The sequence below is a fragment of the Electrona antarctica genome (genome assembly GCF_951216825.1).
Source record: "Electrona antarctica genome assembly, chromosome: 14".
Lineage (NCBI taxonomy): Eukaryota > Metazoa > Chordata > Actinopteri > Myctophiformes > Myctophidae > Electrona > Electrona antarctica.
This window is the reverse complement of record NC_136795.1, coordinates 35975476-35994547: the sequence shown is the minus strand read 5'-3', so window position 1 is coordinate 35994547 and position 19072 is coordinate 35975476.

Genomic DNA, 19072 nt, shown 5'->3' with positions numbered 1-19072 from the left:
ATTGTCAATTACTTGCATGAGAGTGGTAGTGGAGTTGCTTTAGCAGACAGTTTGAGGGTCCAATGGAGTTAAGAGGTTTTGTCCAAAGCGTTTTTTACTACTTTCCATTCAATATTTTCGAAACAACACACAGACATAAAGGGTGTTCAATAGCACTGATTTATGCAAAAAAATAAATCAAAAATGGAGTTAGGAGGTTTCCTACCGACAGCATTATAATATATCTACAAGCTTGAGGTTGGGCTATTTTCAGCACAGAGATTTGGTGTAGAGGGAGAAAATGAGTGTGCCAAGGATAGACCAGTAAACAAAGTCTAGGTTTTAAGTGGTTAATGGGAGAAACGGAACCATGGAGCATGTGTCAAATTAATTTCACTATGCAGCTTTTTATGTAATTCTGTTTCTTATTTCATATGGACAAAGTAGCAATATTGATTGTTAGTCAAATTAAATAGAAGCATAGCATATATTATTACCTTTATTCAGCTTGTCTTCTATGGTGCAGCGGCATGCTGAATTTTCAAATCGGCGTGGAGTCACTCTGTATTAAATGTTTTATTTTGCGTTTCAGATGTGTCAGTGTAATAGTGAGCTATACCTCCAGTGTGTGTGTAACCGTTTAACTTGTTATTTTCACAACACCTCAAAGACCAGTCAGTGGCGAGTCGACATGCTGACAGCTGGCCTTTTTTCACAGTGAGTGGTGGACAGCATTAAGCTCTTAGTCATCTAGCTCCATATGGAATCCACTGGGCTTCCTGATGGTCCCAAACCATCAGTATGGAGCTGGACTGGGATTCAGAGTCGGATTTGTGGAATGTCTTCTGAGCGGCTCCAGCATCACCTGAAAAACAACAAGAATCGACCCGTCAATGAGGCGTGCGATGTCAAGGACAGAGAGGAGGAGAAAGGGAGGAAGGTCATCATTGGCATGCCAATGAAATCCTTTTCTACAGTGTTCAGAGGCCTTAGGCCTATAAACAGTGGTTCTCAGTGGTCCAGAGCTCTTTTGAGCTATATCAATATTGTTATTGATTACTATGAAAACCTGCAAAACCTGTCAGTCAATCCGGCAGTCGATCCGTCACGCCACCATATATGGCCGTCAGCCCGTCACACCTCGTGACACGCCACACCACCACATATGGCCGTCTCCATATATGAAGATCACGACACTGACCTCATCAAACCCTGGATAGCCATATATGGAGACTGGATCATCACCTAGTTTTGCATATATGGAGCCGGCCAGCAACCCAACATCTGACCTCAAACCTCAAACCCTTAGATCTCCATATATGGAGCTGACCTGTTCTGACATTCCATATGGTGATCCTTCCCCACCCGTCCTTCGTCTTTGATGTCTCCCTTTTGACTGATACCTGTCTATTCAAACTCTAGACTGGCCCGCCCCAAAGTTGTTAGTGCAGCTGTGCCCGGCAGCCGAAAACTAGAGTTCTCAACAGGCCCGAAAGTTAAGGCCCAGCCCTACCTGGGCCTTCATCAAACCCTGTACACTCAAGACACTGCCCCTGCTGCAACCCTTAGATCTCCATATATGGAGCTGGTCTGTTCTGACATTCCATATGTTGATCTGACCTCATCAAACCCTGTACACTCAAGACACTCTCAATACTGTATATGGCCAGTACAGAATGAATTCCATATGTTGATCTGACATGCCAAAAGCGCCAGCGCTTGCCCAGCAGTCTGCTGTCACCCAGGTGGATGCAGGCACGCAACCTCGCCCTTTAGGGCGATGTCACTTCTCGCCCTCAGGGCGTCTTACTGGTATACTGTACTGTATATATTTAAGAAGTCTTATATATATTTGAAATAAAAACATGTTTTAATATTGATCTTATGCTGGATTTATATTATACTCAAAGGGATAGTTCACCCCCAAAATTACTTTTTTTTACCAGCTGCGAAGCAGGCTGGCCTACAATCTATCAGGTTGGTAGTGGCAACTTATCATTTAATTGGCTGCCGTAGTCACCTATCTTTCTGATTGGCTGCCTCGTCTCTAGGCAACCAGACACTTTTTGCCTCTAGCCGACCTCTCAGCCAATGGGATAGTATTGCATTGCTACATAAGGTACATAAGGTGGTCCCTTATTGTCGAAGCGCTCCCACCAACAGGAGATTGGTTAGCCGATTTGCTCGTTTACATGACGTACGTTTTCCCTTCAATGTCAATGGCGTTTAATGTTTTGATGTTTAATTTACGTCATATTTAGCGGGATTCTGACGTCATTTCTCATTCATTGTCAATGGCAAATATTGAGACGGGGACAAAAGTGTGGGGACAAAAGCTGTTTATAGAAGGGGCACATGGTCATAGTCTGTGCACCACTGGTTGAGAAACATAATATTGGCCTATAATATTATATGAAGCCTCTGCTGATGAAAGCACACATTAACTGTATTAAATGCACAGGCATTGGATACGGTGTCCTCATTGTCCTTTCATCGAAGTAAAACTCTATAGACCTCGTTAGCATACTCTCTTAGTTGTTGAGCCCATTCTGTCTCGCTAAAAACAGGTCAATGCACAAACTCAAGATTCTCACGGCCTGTAGGCCTGCCGGGACTTTGACTGAGTAGAATGTATGTAAAGTTGTGTCTAAGAATACACAACTGTCGAAAACGAAAAGGGTTTGTATTAAATGGTTCTTGCCACAGAACATTTCTTTAGTGGGTCATTGTATAACGGGTACACAAATCACCAGCAGAACAATATGCTGCTTCTCACTGAGAGGTCAACTGAACTGTCCAATGAGCCGCTTTTGTCCTTCTTGGGGTAGAGGATCTATCTCTCAAACAGCGCGCAGTACCTGCTCGGCGAGGGGAAGGGCTATTGATCATTTGACGTATGGTGTTCTGTGAAATGTCAGCGCTAGTCTTTGTACATTGACTGGCACCTCCCCAGCAAAGTGCTCCTTATGTGTCCATCTATCTCACGCTCAATCCATCAATCAATCACTGCATTAAGCAAAGATATTTCACACCACAGAGGACTCTCAGGACAGTTGACGTTTCCACTCACTTTTTATTGCACCCCCCTCGGTCCCTCTCTCTCACCCTTCCTCTGTCTCCTCAGATAGATGTAGACATAAACACCCTGATTGGTACATTAGGACACTCTGTCTGTCTCTCTGGCTGTGCGGCTAAAGGAACCATGGTTAACACAAGGGTCTATTTATCTGTCCATCTCCACTCGGCTCATTGTGGGAATGACTCTGAAATTAGAGTATCAAAACGTTAACCAGACCCAACATCCCATGCCAGCTCTTATAGCGGCCGCTTCACTCCCTCCCATTAAGATAGTAAATCTGTCTGAGTGACTTTAAAACCTAGGATATCTCAATCTGAGGAATTGCTGTCTGGCACAAAAACAGTCCTCTGAAATGCCAACGAGAAGATCAGGAGGAGGGGGAGGCCAAAAGAAAAGGGGAGACGGACAGACAGAAAGACTGTGTGTGTGTACACTGTGTAGGGAAAGAGAGAAGGGGGGGGGGGGGGGGGGATAAGAGAGATGCTGACATTAATTTGGAAGCGGGAGATAAGGGGGGAGGGGGAAATATTGGAATAGAAAGAGAGACAGAAAAAGGGAGGAAGCAGCCGGCAGGGGTGACACAGCAACAATAATAATCAAGAAGCGGCTTGTGCAATTTACGAGGAGATAAATGTTTACATAAGTTATTACCCTGCTTTCAGAAACATATGCCTTCCGAAACATGCACTATAAGTATTATTTGGCCTCAGGTAACAACCTGCCATGAGACACTGCCATCCCCACCCACTAAAGGTCCTTGCAAAACGCTGCTAAAAATCTGGAAAACGCAAGGACCTTACGCAACACAACACCTCCAACAGACGCTCCATTGACTGGCTGTTTTGCCAGGGATCGATATGCTCGGGCGACTAATAGGCCACAACACAGGCCGGTCAACCAGTAAGGTCACTGTCCAATTGGACGATAGAGACTGGACAGCAATGCAAGGTCACCGGTCTGATCGCACTACAGAGGATGGAGGATCAGCGATGCGTGGGGGGGGGGGGTATGTGTACTATCCCCCTCTGGAGACTAGGCAAGTGGGGAGGTCAGTTCCCAATCATGTTGTGGGAGCCTCATGAGACTAGGCAGCCAGGGAGGTCAGTTCCCAATCATGATTGGGGGGGGGGGGTGTAAATTGTAAGTGGGTGGAGTTGGGGTTACTCAGCTAATTATCTTCACTTATTGGTGGTTGGTGTTTAGTCCCAGGCCAATCTGTGGGGAAAATCCTTTGAATTTGATGCAGAGCTCTGAAGTCTGAATCTGTCTTGTGAGATTATTCCCAGGCTAACAGCGCACACCTGATAGATATAGGCCCAGATAGAGGACTCATATCCATAGACATAGAAAGGTGTTCACCGCTGCAGATCATTGGAGTGACGTGTATCTTATGGAGGGTGCTCAATATATGGCAGAGGCACGGCTGACACTCAAAGTGACTATCACAGCGGCGTCCTTCGAAACTCTATACAACTTATGCAAGGACGCGCTGTTATTGGCCACTGTGGCCAGTGCACTTTCAGTGGCAGTCAAGGGAAAACGCTCTCGCCAGAACATTATTTACTATTCTCTGCCTATCGGGTCGCAAATTTAACGGCCCTGAGTCGGCTAACCGAAATTCGCAACGTTCGGCACGGCAAGTCGCTCGCTTTAGCTCGCTCAGTGGTGTCTCACGTGGCCTCGGTTCGCTTGAGACAGCTGGCCTCTGTTGCGGTCCATAGAGTTATATATGTAGGCACGTGGAAGTGATGTCACTGAGGAGGAAGTGATGACGCTCAATATGGCAGCCGCCATATGATACACATGCCCCGGAGTCGGCGTCTACCTTTCTATGTCTATGCTCATATCCATTTTGTCTGTGGTGAGGGTTGAGGACTGAGGAAGTTGTTTGAAGAGAATAACTCCTTTAGTGTTTGTCTCTATATACCTGATGCATTCTTATGAAGTATAAGTTGTGTTCTTTTTATTTGAATTTATGTGATTTGTTGAGTTGGAACATAATTAAGTTTGTTTATGCCATAGTTTGTTTGTGTTTATTGATAGGCTAAGGATATGTTTTTTCTTATAGTTATTGGTTTGACTATTTTCTTCTCTCTCTTTTTTTACCTTGGTTTATCTGCATGGAGTTAATAAAGACACTAACTAACACTCTAACTTACCACCCAACCTGCTAACTTTATATTCCCTGGCTGATACCATTTACCATTTATTGTCAATGATATAGTAAACGTTGTCAAGGCAGCTGAAGGGGTCAGTTGGTGCTTTGTTTTTGTTTTTGCTCTATTTTCTCCTGCAAATAGTTTTCTTGACACAGAGTGACACACTATTGTCCACGGCCCAGTTCCAACTTTCAACAGTTGTCATTACAAACACAACTCGAAGAAGCGGAAATGTGAATTTTGTCTTTTCAAGATAAAACCTGGAAGGTGTACATTTCAGTGAGCATGAGATTAGGTTAGTTGATTGAAATCTCAAATCTGGCAGTGGAATCATCTTCGTAGGAATGATTCACACACCTCAGCCTGGTGGAGAATTACAATGATAAAGAACATGAAAGGTATGTCTGCTGAATAAAACTGCTACAGTACAACCAGCTTTCGCTGCCTGCAATAAAACCTTGTGTTATTGTAAACCGATATCATCCCTTGGCATTAGAAGTCATGGTAGAAATCAGATTATCCTTTTCACAATATATGAATGATCAAACAGACGTCATCTAAACCTGACTTTTCTCCACTTAAGAGGCAAATGTATCAGAGGTGTTTTGACAATGCTTTAATATTTATAATTTTCATTGTTGGTGATATCATCATCATCATCATCAGATTCGTCCCTAATTTGTTTTTTCTAATTCTTCAGGATGATTATTTGGTTCTATTATTTATTCATCTTATATCCTATATTGGCCTACTTTATCTGCATTTCGCATGCATCACCATCACTCCTACAGTACTCTATACAGTACTTAGGCTTGTTCTAAAAGGAATTACAGTTTTTTTCCTCCATTCATCGCTTGACACTTTTTGTAAGTAAACCTGAAAGCGTGCTTATAATTGGAAAATGTAAATGAGCAGAGTCAGACGCTTTTTGTGTGTGTGAGTATAAATGCTTCAACAGACAAAGGCAGCTAATCCATTAGCTGTGCCTAATAGGATGTTTCAGTTAGATCCCACTGAACCTGCTTTCACTTCCCCCTATCTGTTGCTCTGTCTATTCTCTTGGTTACTATCCCCTGTATCATCATCATTATTCCCCAAGATTTGTCCTTGTGTTTTCTTAATGCATTGGAAATGTGATGAATGTTTAATTTTTGTTATGTCTTTACTTTTATAATAATTGCTACAAAACTAATATTTAATCACGTCAACCCTGGCGTCCCTATTATTTTGTGCAGCATCTAGAACCAGAGGTTTAGAGTTGAGTCGTAGCGACATGCCTATGGGCGACGTATCGGGTTTGTTAATGGTTATGTCTGAGTCAGAGTGGCGTGGCCGCGGTCCTGCCTATATACGGGCGTATGGGGTTTGTTTATGGTTATAGCCCACTGAGTCAGTGAGTCAGAGTCAGAGGTCCGCCGGCCGGCCGGTGATCCCATAAGCCAATGTTAATATGGAGGATAGCACAAGCTAACAACACCTTGCAGTGTGACACATAGTGAACAGCTATTTATTTAATTAAGTCTCTCTGCCCCCGGCCTCCCTTTGTGTTTCCGTTGTACCGTGATGTTGACTACTATCTATCCAGCGTAGCTCTATGCTATGAGATCATTGGCTGTGTGCATGGACTGTCATGTTGACTATATCTATCCAGCGTAGCTCTATGCTATGAGATCATTGGCTGTGTGCATGGACTGTCATGTTGACTATATCTATCCAGCGTAGCTCTATGCTATGAGATCATTGGCTGTGTGCATGGACTGTCATGTTGACTATATCTATCCAGCGTAGCTCTATGCTATGAGATCATTGGCTGTGTGCATGGACTGTCATGTTGACTATATCTATCCAGCGTAGCTCTATGCTATGAGATCATTGGCTGTGTGCATGGACTGTCATGTTGACTATATCTATCCAGCGTAGCTCTATGCTATGAGATCATTGGCTGTGTGCATGGACTGTCGCTGATTCACACTTGGTCGTGACCTCTCCTCACTGGGTCTGGCATATCCTTTTTTTCCCCCCTTTTTTTTTTACGGCACATCACTTCCTTTCTGAGGGCAAAGTGGTGTCTGTCTGAGACAATGCTATCGCTGCTCTCAACTCATTCAACTGTGTGGGATTGATGCAGCAGGGTTAACAGATAGGGGCTACTTACTACAATGCATCTTTTGGTTAGTCCACTGGACCGCTGTTGTGTTTTGCTGTGACAGAGGCCCTGTACGAGGCCAAGATTGAGCGTGGGGTATTAATGTCTATTGACTAAAGGTAATAGCTTTGCTGAGGCTAAGCCTTGAGGTGGTTCCAATTTAGGCCGCCCTATATAATAGGGCCTCGACACCTTTTCAGCAAATAAATAACTTGGTCAAGACATTCTAATATCTTTTAATGACCATATTCCTCTTAAGAATGCCCACTTTAAGGCACAGGAGTGCACAATGCACGTGCAGCGCCGAGCATACGGTCAAAAATACAAGTAGGCCTACACAGGCTGTCTCTCTGTCTTTCTCTCACATACAAACACGGACACAATACGACACACTGACATACTGTACATGCCTATACACATCATGCAGATAGGCACACTAGCACAGTGGTTCTCAAAGTGGGGTCCGGGGACCCCCAGGGGTCCTTGAGGGAGTTTCAGGGGGTCCCTAGTTAAATGATAGATAGGAACCAAATGGACCCTTATGGGTCTGTAACTCAGAGAATGTACACATTCCATTCGTACACTCTCAGAGTTAAATCAACATTCATTTTACAATATAAAGTGGGGTCTCTTCTCCCTGCACTAGTCTCTTCTCCCTCTACCACTCTGGCCCTGCACTAGTCTCTTCTCCCTCTACCACTCTGGCCCTGCACTAGTCTCTTCTCCCTCTACCACTCTGGCCCTGCACTAGTCTCTTCTCCCCCTACCACTCTGGCCCTGCACTAGTCTCTTCTCCCTCTACCACTCTGGCCCTGCACTAGTCTCTTCTTCCTCTACCACTCTGGCCCTGCACTAGTCTCTTCTCCCTCTACCACTCTGGCCCTGCACTAGTCTCTTCTCCCTCTACCACTCTGGCCCTGCACTAGTCTCTTCTCCCCCTACCACTCTGGCCCTGCACTAGTCTCTTCTCCCCCTACCACTCTGGCCCTGCACTAGTCTCTTCTCCCTCTACCACTCTGGCCCTGCACTAGTCTCTTCTCCCCCTACCACTCTGGCCCTGCACTAGTCTCTGCCAGTGTCTAAATTATCTATAACATCAAAACAGGAAACACAGAGCAAGAAGAGTCCAGCAAGGAAGTAGGAACCCTGGGATATTGGCGCTATACTCTTCTTCTAGTTCTGCTGCCAGTGGAGCTGCAGAACTGGACCTATGTACAGAAATAAGGGGAACGTGATCAAACTACACACTCACGACACACATGCACACGTGTGTGTGCGCACGCACGCACGCACGCACGCACGCACGCACACACACACACACACACACACACACACACACACACACACACACACACACACACACACACACACACACACACACACACACACAATTGGCCACCTTCAGTTCATTTTCCACCCACTGCTGTGTCAAAGTCAGTCAGTCAATGGATGCATCATTGTTGGAGGTATACATTCACTATTTGCATAAAATATGGTTATCTTGGGGAGTCAGTGCAACAGTCTGTGATGGGGGAACAGCTTGGTATGGGTGGAGAGGAATTACACACGTTTCAGCTGTCCTCTGTCTGTCTGTGTGTCTGTGTGTGTGTGTGTGTGTGTGTGTGTGTGTGTGTGTGTGTGTGTGTGTGTGTGTGTGTGTGTGTGTGTGTGTGTGTGTGTGTGTGGCCTATACACCCTTCTGTCACTGTTTTATCTTATCTAGATTCTAAAGCCCCTGTAATACATTTGCATTGAAGAAAGTTTAATAATCTTGCAGCATCGTTGGTGATATATATTTATATGAAAAACAAACAAACCCTATTAGGCTATGGATTGTCTCTCACAATGTGCATTCCATAACGCTCGACACATAGGCGCAAATGATTCATTATGAAAGGCCCTGTAGGCTAGCAAGACACGAATACAACAATAAAATATTTATTTGAAACAGACATGCATCCTATCAGATTTAGGGCACATTCAACACAGACTATATGCCCTGCACGTAATGCAGATAAAGCGAAATTGTGAATAACACAGATCTAACGCACATCGTAGAGCCAAACGGTTGGGGGGGGAAAACAATGAAATATGTTCCTACCTTCGCTTTTCAGAGAGTCCCCTCTCCTTTCAAATCCGATCTTCTCCAGTGCTATTTTTTCAGATGCGACGCGTGTAGATGTAGATGATGTAGCCTACATTCCGCCCTCTCCCCCAAGACGGGAAAATGGGCTGAGCAGCACAGCGTACTGCACCTGGGATGACGGTATGAGGCGGAGGGGTAGTACCATAGAGTACACCTCTATTCTGTTCTTACAATCTATGCTTAGTCTCCGTTTTTTCTCTCTCTATATATATTTCACTATCCCCTCCCTCCCTCTCGCTTTCCCCCTGTGCTCGGAATACTAAGCGGGCTCCGTCTCTCTCCGGCGCTCAGCCTCACACTGACTGTACAGACGAGCGACCAGTGCTAAAGACATACTGATGTATGTGGGATAGAATGTGTGTGTGCGTGTGTGTGTCTGTGTGTCTGTGTGTGTGTGTGTGGGGGGGGGGGTGTTGAGAGAGAGGGGGGCCGGGGGGGTCGAGAGGGGAGGCAGTGTGCGAAGGAGCCAAGGAGTAGGTGTTGCTTGGACACGAGCCGCGGGATGACGGTTATTGTGGTTCGCCCGGTTTAGCCTGCGTGTGCTTGCATGCATGCATGCATGCAGGCATGCATGCAGGGCTGGTTGAATTTTAATTTGGGATAAATATAGACCTATCATATGCCTTAAATAATAATGGCTATTAGAAATATTGAATATAGGCTAGGCCGTAGCTTCTATTTTTGAACTGTCTTTCAACCTTAAGAAAGTCATTCTTTAATAATAATCATAATGATGTTTCCTGGTTTCTGTAGGCCTAACTGGCCTTCAGCCTTCTGTAGGCCTGATCTGCTCTAGCGCAGGGAGGGAGAGGGGCAGAACTAGGGTAGGCTTGTTGAACCGTGTAGCCAGGCATTGAGAGGAAAATAGGCCATGGGCCTATAGACTCGATTATCAAATTGCTCCCACATCATACAGGTAAAGGGTGGGTTATACGAAAAACTCATGGAGGCCACAATCTTGATAGAGTGTGAGATAAGGTATAGTATTGGAGTTGTGTGATTAGATAGTGGTATTCCGTAGCACGCCTCATAAGGAGGGACACTAAAAATGTTAACTCTATTTTATGGTAATATCATCGGCAGCCCAAGAGGAGGATAATTATGCTGATGCTCTCTTATTCTTCTGTCTGCAGGATGCTGTGTGATCAGCCATGGATGAGCTTGGACATTGCAGACAGTTGACTACAGACTGGTATTCAGCAGCTCTGACTGGGCACGGTGAAAATCAAGTACGTTTGTTTGCCCATGGGCCATGGCATCTTCACAGCCACTCTATACTGGCATGTTAAATGAAACCTCTGTACTTTGTTTATACTTATAGCCTATGTCAGGGCTGGACTGGGACAAAAATTCGGCCCGGGCATTTTCGCGTGAATTTGGCCCAGACCGGCCCACCACAACCAGCGCGCAGATAGCAGAAACTCTACCACCCACTCCGTCGAGGCACACACACAAACAAGCAACATAATATTATGTGGCCCCACCCCTGCACTGCACCGCCGGGGGGGTCAGGGGGGGCGCTACCTGGTGGCCTGCCGCCTATTGGCCTGCCTGCCTGTCAAAATCATGGCGGCCCCCTACGGTCGCGGCCCACCGGGAAAATGCCCGGTATGCCCTGTGGCCAGTCCAGCCCTGGCCTATGTAAATGAGCTGATTTTGTTTTGATGTATTGTGATGTGCACAGACGTTATGCTAGAGAGACAGTATAGGCCTACTATCATGACCGTTAATTATTCAGCCACACGGTTTTATAACTTTCTGATTTGCATTAGCATTATCTCATCTTCTAAATGTCATCTTTGGAGTATTTTTCCTCTCCTCAGACTTTCCAAATGGGGCCTTTTATCAAATGCTCTGCATCACAGTGAAGATAGGGGTCATGTATGTGCAAGGATAAATGAGACACTTTGGTACTTTGAGCTGAGGACTAATTATTCCTTCCTGTGAGTCATATTATCAAGACAGAGGCAAGAGCCTCCATTTAAACACAGCTGCACGGCCAAATCCTGAGTGTTCATTTAACTCTGAGTGCAAAAAATGTAACCGTTTTTACACTCTCCGAATTTAATTAGCACACAGGAGTTTACAGTGTATCTGATTGATGAATTAATTATTCCTTCAGACTACCAAAACAACAGCTAATGGGGCATACGCTAGCAGGAACAGTGCACACTCCTTGTCTCGATAAGGGGAAAAACAATGAAAACTTATTTGACAATTTACAATTTAGGCATTTAGCAGATGCTCTTATCCAGATGACTTACAAGTGTGAGATCAGACTTAAGAGCAATGATATAAACAGTGGCAATTTGGGTTTGATAATCGTGATCTAAGTAATTTATTTGATCTTTTCACCATCACAGGCACAGTGGGGGCAAGAGGAGGATGGGGAAATGATTGTGTAGAATCCTGCAGCGAGGATTGATTGACTGATGAGAAAACAGTAACCTCTTTTGACTGTCAGAGAGGAAAGAAGTAAGTAGAGAAGAGCAGTGGAGTCTCCTTGTCCCTTTCTAGAACGCACGCTGAAGTAACAAATCTCCCACACTTGGGGGCAGAGTCGGTGGACATAATATACAATATTTAGTGGGCAGGCAGGCATCAAAAATAGTCACACAACAAGCACCTGGTCATCTGAGGATGAGGGAAAGCATCTAAACCAGTGGTTTTCAACCCTTTTCATGTATAGGTCCATTATTTATTCTGCATTTGAGCCACGGACCTGCACCATTTGATGATATTTTGCCTCTCTGACCCAAAACTGAATATGTTGTTGTCGTTGGATTAGATTTTGTCCACAATTCCATGCTGTATTGACGTGGTACCACTTGGAGAGAGAACAGGCAAACATGGATCAAAATAACAATTCTTCTACATTCTCTAATTGTGTAGACTTCTTCTAAATGAAGCAATGCAGATGTTTTAACAATAACACAACAATAATAAAATCAAACCAGGGTTCATTTGGTTTCATTTTACACTCTCAAGAGTTAAAGATTGTCCATTTGGTTACCAACTCTCCATCATTTAGCTGGGGACCACCTGGAACCCCCTCAAGGACCACTGGTGGTCCCTGGACCACTGGTTGAAAACCTCTGATCTAAACTATAATGCACTGTAAAGTCTGGACAGCGGAGTGTTAATTGAACTGTTAAAGTGACAGCGGGTGAGTAGAAGGGTGAGTGGAGCCCAGGGGAGAGACTTGAGGTAGGTGTGGCTGGTTTGTAAGAGCTGGCCGTTAATGTCAAATCTAATTAGCAACTTTTTTTTCTCCCTTCTTTTCAATGTGTTTGGCCTCCCTCTTTTTCCAAAAGTCTCCTCATTCTTCATCCTGTCATCATCATCCGTTTCCATGACTACGATTCTTCATGGGACGAGTCGCCCACACCTCTCTCTCTTCTCCTTCCATTGCTTTTCATTTCCTTAACTCTTTCTTTCTTTCTTTCTTTCTTTCTTTCTTTCTTTCTTTCTTTCTTTCTTGCTTTCTTGCTTTCTTGCTTTGTATTAATGGTCACAATTCGCTATGTGCACAAATGTCAGTTCTGTCTCATGCCATCAATTCTACAATGGGTTCAGGACCCTGTATACTAATCTAATCATACGAGTCTGTTCTTGTGTAGCAGATTTTCTTGGCATTTCACTGTGTGTGTGCGTGTGTGTGTGTGTGTGTGTGTGTGTGTGTGTGTGTGTGTGTGTGTGTGCGTGTGCGTGCGCGTGTGTGTGTGTGTGTGTGTGTGTGTACCAGGAGACTTTTATAATCCAAATCATATTTGTGCCGTTCAGTGAGGAACGTCAATGTTTAGCGGTCGTAGCAGAAGTGGGCATATTTTTTGCACAGTGATACAGTGTGGCCTATATATCACGTCACTTTACCTAAACTGCCCTGCTGTTGAGATGTCCATTTTAAAGCCTGATGCACTCCTTCTGTATGGATTTGGCCACCATGCCAGCAAAGCACTCTGCGTGGAGAAGGGAATTAAACCCCAGAGGTTTTTCAGAGATAGATTAAACAGGGAGGGGAGCTGAGAGGGCTGGGCGACTATAGGGGCAACCCAAACGTAGAGACCCTGCCAAACGCCAACAGAGTACGGGGGAGAAGAGCGTGGGATGTGTGCACATTATGTGTGTGTATATGCATGCATACGCATCTTCAGGATGGGTGTGTGTGTGTTGTTGTATTAATATGTGGAGATAGGCAGTGGCTCAGTGGTAGAGTAGCCGGTAAGTACACTTGATAGAACCGCAAGGTTCCAAGTTCGATCCCGGCTCCCTCAGAGCTAGTGTCGAAGTGTTGTGCAGGTTGGTGCCTTGCATGGTTTCCTCCGCCATCGGTGTGTGAATGGGTGAATGTAAAGCGCTTTGGATAAAAAGTGCTATATAAATGCACCATTTTCCATTCATGTATGTGTCTGGTAGACAATTAGGGAGGGGTGAAGTGAGACATTTGAAAGGTAAACAGATAAAACAAAATCGGGTGAACACATCCAGGCATAAACACGGGGTTTGGAGTGGGAATAGACAAACAGAATGAAAGTTGGAGAAATATTTTGTTTGCTACATCTCACATGTTTGGTTGCCCAAGATAATGAGCTGCAATTAGACAGCAGCCAATTAACTATGGCCATCAGACTGAAACGGAAGGAGCAGGGAGGAGAAGCAAGAAGGGGGGCGGTGGAGGGTGGAGGGACATGAAGGGAGTGGGACAAATGACCAGGGAATCACAGACATCAGGTGATGTTGGTGTGTCGCTTCTCTTGAATGTGTGTGTGTGTGTGTGTGTGTGTGTGTGTGTGTGTGTGTGTGTGTGTGTGTGTGTGTGTGTGTGTGTGTGTGTGTGTGCGTGTGTGCGTGCGTGTGTGCGCGCGTGCGTGCGTGTGTGCGTGCGTGCGTGCGTGCGTGCGTGTTTGTGCACGCGCGTGCGTGTGTGTGTGTGTGTGTGTGTAAATGGTGCATTCATATAGCACCTTTATCCAAGGCGCTTTACATTCACATACCGACAGCGGAGGAAACCATGCAAGGCACCAACCTGCACATCGGGAGCAATTAGGCGTGGGATTGAGTGTGTTGCTCAAGGACACTTCGACACTAAACTCTAACGGAGCCCGGGATCAAACTGTGAACCTCACGGTTCCCATCCGGCCACTGCCCTGTGTGTGTGTGCGTGTGTGTGTGCGTGCGTGCGTGTGCGTGCGTGCGTGCGTGCATGCGTGCATGCGTGCGTGCGTGCGTGCGTGCGTGCGTGCGTGCGTGCGTGCGTGCGTGCGTGCGTGCGTGTGGGTTCCAGCAGGGGGAGCTGTGTGTAAGCTGGTGTCACTGTGTGTGTTCTACATGGCCATCTGGCTCTCTCACTGTCACAATGGATGCTGGAGTTCTACTAACTCTCTAACTGCCAGCCTATAGCCTACCTACTGTTAGCCTGGCACTGATAGCCTACCTACTGTTAGCCTGGCACTGATAGCCTACCTACTGTTAGTCTGGCACTGATAGCCTACCTACTGTTAGCCGTGGTACCGTGGACTCACTCCACGGTACCGTGGGGGTAGGTATAGCTACAATGTCAAACATGGATGTGGGCCAGTGGTTCCCAAAGTGGGGTCCGGGGACCCAGGGAGTACCAAAGAGGACCAGATGGACCAAAATAGAACCAAATGGACCCTAACAGGTCCATTTGGTTCCATTTGTACACTCTCAGAGTTACATTAACATTGATTTTACGATATAAATTGGGGGTCCCAGAGATAGAAATGCCATTAAATGGGGGTCTGTAGACTAATATGCATGTCAAACTGGGGGTCCTTGAAATTAAACGGGTTGAGAATCACTGCTAGAGCCGTCAAAATCTTCTCTTGGTTATGGGGGGTCCCTGGCATATATTTTTCAAGGAGGGAACTGGTGAACTCAATACTGCCGCAATCTGGCAGAGTCAGGTTAGTCCGCGGGCTCATTAGTGTCAATTTGGGGGTCCTTGACAAGAAAAAGTTTGGGAACCACTGATGTGGGCACCCTGCCGGCTCCAACCATTATTGCACGTCGTTGTCGCTGTCAGGTTGTGTGTCAAAAACGGTTATAACTCTTTCAGGACATGGTAAAAAAAGAACCTGTACTTGTTAATACTTTTCATTGGTTTGATATTGATTGATTGATTTATATTCATTATTTTCCAAAATAGCGGATAAGCAATGTGTGATGAGCTTGTAGATCGGCTCTTTTCTCTACGTTTGTGTGACACTGTTGTACAACAAAGTAGGGCATTCATTCATTTACAAAAAAGAAACACGCAAACGACAGACGATGTGCTACTTATCAAATATTTACTCATGCTATGTTGTCTCTGTCTTTCTGCATTGTCTGTCTGTCTGTCTGTCTGTCTGTCTGTCTGTCTGTCTGTCTGTCTGTCTGTCTGTCTGATCAACTTCATATTGCTGAGGACCCAAGGAAGTGCCGTGTCAAGTGCCAAGTCGATCGGACGAGTGGTTTTCCCTAGAACTGGCTCATGTGAACTATTTTTAGTTTTGTTTTGTTTTTTGGAGGGGGGGGGGGGTTACACTAATTCATCCTCTCATTCACTCTCATTCTCATTGATCTATGTCAGTCAATTCTGAGAGTTATGGGGAATCAACTATCTGGGAGGTTCTACGCTCGATTGAACAAATGGACAGCTGTACGATCAATAATGTCAATAATCAGCCAGAGATTGATGGAGAGACAGGTTGCTTATCTGGAGATGCATCTGAAGCAATCATAAGTCAGACAAAGGTTTGGTTATCTGTTGTTCTCTGTGGGCAGTGAATGGGAGGGATTGTGGAGAGAAAATAGTTAATGCCTCATCCGAACTGCTGATGCAGTGCTGTGGCTGTACCCCTTGGGGAATCGTCTCTCTCTCTCTCTCTCTCTCTCTCTCTCACACACACACACACACACACACACACACACACACACACACACACACACACACACACACACACACACACACACACACACAAACACAGCCCTGTTGTGCCAGTCATCCTTATGAGTAGCCCGCGCTGCCCTCTCTTTAATTAGGCTAATTGAAATGCGAGAATAACCATTTTCCTGATTGCTCATTATTTTCGGGCAGTTTGAAAGGAATAGCATACTCATACACATGGAGGCCAAGACAGTCAGCACTACCTAGTATCTCCTTAGATGACCCTATTTCCTGATGTAGACAAAACCGGCTCTCTCTTGTCCTCATGAGGGCCCTGCACCTGGCTGCACGCCCGCTGCGCCAGTGGATCTTAAAAGGGAATTTATTATGCTTCTTAAGTTCTTATATATCGTATGACGTGATGGTGAAAACATGATGCATCCACGCCAGAAATAATAGATCTTCTGTGAGATATATCTTTGTACAAGTATAAATTAGTTAGTTGTTTTTTTCTGGCCCACGGCAGGGCCAGAGCGTGCTTGTATGGAGACATGGATTTCTTTGACATCCGTGCACCCCTATAACTTTCTAATTCCAGCCATATACAGGGTATAACTCCAATGCTTACTTTGTACTTTGCATCACAATGTGAAGTGGGCTTGTAGATATGCGATTTTCAGTGCTTGACACTGGCACACAACAAAGGAATCAGTCATAACTCTGCGTTGTCAGTCTGCTGAGAGTTAGTCTGTGTGGGCCACAGCCTTACCGGTGAAGTAAGGTGAATTCCATAGGGGTTTGGTTATTGTCCTTCAGAAAAAACTGTAAGCGATGGTTTAGGCTTAAGTGTTCCTGGCATGGGTATGTGACTACAGGTGGTGGGGCGGTGTTTATCCATGTTCCACATCACTCTCTAACCCCCTCAACTGGCACTCTGTTGGCCTTTTGGGACAAAATGCTTCCCTCGGGGATGTAGAGCTCATGGTGAGAGAGAAAGGAGAGAGAGAAAGCAGAGAGAGTGAGAGTGAGTGAGTGCACTTGAGTACATCTGGAGTTAGCTGCCAGACACTGTTACACTTGAATATTGCCCAGCGCCACGGTCTGGTCTAGTGTTACAGTGGAAATGCTAAAGATAAATCCATCACAAATGGTACAAATCAGAGCAGCTCATACAGCTCTCCATTGTGAATACAGAATGAATGCGATGCATAATTGCCTTGGTAGTTGGTTGTATGTCCAAAACAGATTACTTGTATGTATAATAAACAAGCAGTAGAGGTTATCACCTTGCCCAGTGTTGCTGAGGTTATTGTGCTGACAGCATAGTGATCTGCAACCTTGTTACCTTGTTTTTTTGTTTTGTTTATTATGTTAAAAGGAAAAAAGGAATCTATTGCAATGCTGTAGCCTACTTAATGGGGACCCTAACACACAAACAAACAAACAAACAAACAAACAAACAAACAAACAAGCAAGCAAGCGCGCTCTCTCTCTCTCTCTCTCTCTCTCTCTCTCTCTCTCTCTCTCTCTCTCTCTCTCTCTCTCTCTCTCTCTCTCTCTCTCTCTCTCTCTCTCGACAAATCTTCTCTTATCCCTATAAAGTACAAAACCTTCTCAAATCGGGGTCCACAGCCATGCCGAAAATGTTTGAGAACCACATACTGTATATAGGCTACTCATCCCCCTACAGAATCAGTGGCACTGGTCGTGTACTGAGTCTTCACCTCACAGCACTAAACAGTAATCATACATATGCTCATTATACATACATGGACTCATTGCCTTGAAGGGCCTATGCAATTTCCTCATTAATGTCTCGAAATGTAGGGAGCCAGCCAAACAAGCATCTCCAGCTCTTTTAATTATGACCTCCTTTCAGCAGCTCTCTCCATGGCAACCCAAAGTTCTGCTTGTCACAACATGAGAGATGAGGGAATAAAGACATTTTCTCATTATGCCACCACCTCAGTGTGCATACAGTATTTCTCCTCAAGACAGGCACACTGTGTGCCACTCCGTCAGTCCTTTAGCGCCCTCTGCTGACTGATATGCCCAATGTAAGGTAAACCTCTTTAACCAGGATACACTTACAAATGACCAGCCAATAAACTGTGCTTAATGAGCTGACCTGACACAATGTACCCTAAACCAGTGAGTGGTGCAATCAATGTGTAGGATATGCATGTAAATGGCACTGCCGTGTCCACCCATGTGATTGGTTCAGAGTGAAAGTACATGTGAAGAGCCCCCCATGTGTTACTTAAATACACCTCCATCAGGAGGCTCTGACTCTGAACTGCAGGGTGCACAACATTTACTGACCCCACAACATTAAATGGATGACCGGTTTATCTTTAGAGATCTCCATGGCATCTAAATTGCAATTAATGTCAAGCATAATTAGCATGCAAATGAGCTGTTTCCAGTCTAATTGCTTTATGACAAATAAGTTAACATTAATTGCTGTGTGTGTGTGTGTTACATTGTACTTAGACAAGCTTGCTTAATGGATATAAATGTCTGTAACGGACCATAAGTTACTAGGAAATGCTTAATTTATAGCCGAAAATAGCAGATATAATGCAACGTCGAGCTTGTAGATCAACTATTCTCAGCCACGGTATAAATTAGGCTCAACACTCTGTTGCACATCGCACACAGTGCCCAGGGGTCA